General features: G+C 50.6%; 1 protein-coding gene and 1 long non-coding RNA gene across 2 annotated transcripts in view; one reads left to right on the top strand and one right to left on the bottom strand.

Moving 5' to 3' along the window:
- slc25a11 (solute carrier family 25 member 11) overlaps positions 1-636 on the bottom strand; it is a 9,391-nt gene that overhangs the window by 5,786 nt on the left and 2,969 nt on the right. The window lies entirely within an intron of this gene.
- The window catches only part of LOC107834242 (uncharacterized), a 19,652-nt gene continuing 19,024 nt past the window's right edge, over positions 9-636 (top strand). The window contains exon 1 of the long non-coding RNA XR_001660029.1: positions 9-631. This is a non-coding gene — a long non-coding RNA (uncharacterized LOC107834242). The remainder of the gene's footprint in view (positions 632-636) is intronic.

Raw genomic sequence — 636 nt, 5'->3', positions numbered from 1 at the left:
ATCCTGTCTCCTGGCCCTTATTCACACAACGCAGAACTGATTCATGCTGATCGATCAGAATTACCGAGGTTACATTAGCATCATCAGAGCTTCTCCAGGTAAGGCGGCCATGTTGGTTCTTCAAAATAAGTTCTGATGGGAAACATGGTCCTGTATCCTTCTTCAGACCAGAACCTCTGACCCAGCTCTGTTCAGCCTCAGGCCCGGTGAACATGAAGCAAAATCCGGCCCGGTTCTGGTCCACATGCAGGATACACGTCCAGAACATCTTCTTTCATCCAGAACTTCCGGTCCGTCTCCTCAGGTTCTGCCAGAACTCTGTTGGACCGGCTGACTAACCGCCCAGACCTGTTCTGCCCCCTGCTGGACAGGTCCTGACCCAGCAGCTGAACCCACCGACCCGGTTCTGATCCAGAGGATTCAGAAATTAATCTTCAGAGTAAATCAGACCAACACAACCTGAGGATAAAAACGCTTTATTTTCCACTCGGTAACCATGGTAACCAGGTGACACCATGATGCTGGGGGGGCGGGAGGCGGGTTATAGGTCAGGTTTATAATCCGTCAGTGAACGGTGCTTACATCACAGCCGCAGAGAATTTTAACCCTTCAAGTGTGTGTGTGTGTGTGTGTGTG

This window comes from Poecilia formosa, unplaced genomic scaffold (genome assembly GCF_000485575.1).
Source record: "Poecilia formosa unplaced genomic scaffold, Poecilia_formosa-5.1.2 Scaffold560, whole genome shotgun sequence".
NCBI lineage: Eukaryota > Metazoa > Chordata > Actinopteri > Cyprinodontiformes > Poeciliidae > Poecilia > Poecilia formosa.
Note: the sequence above shows the minus strand (reverse complement) of the source record. Positions and strands in the feature narration are given on the sequence as shown.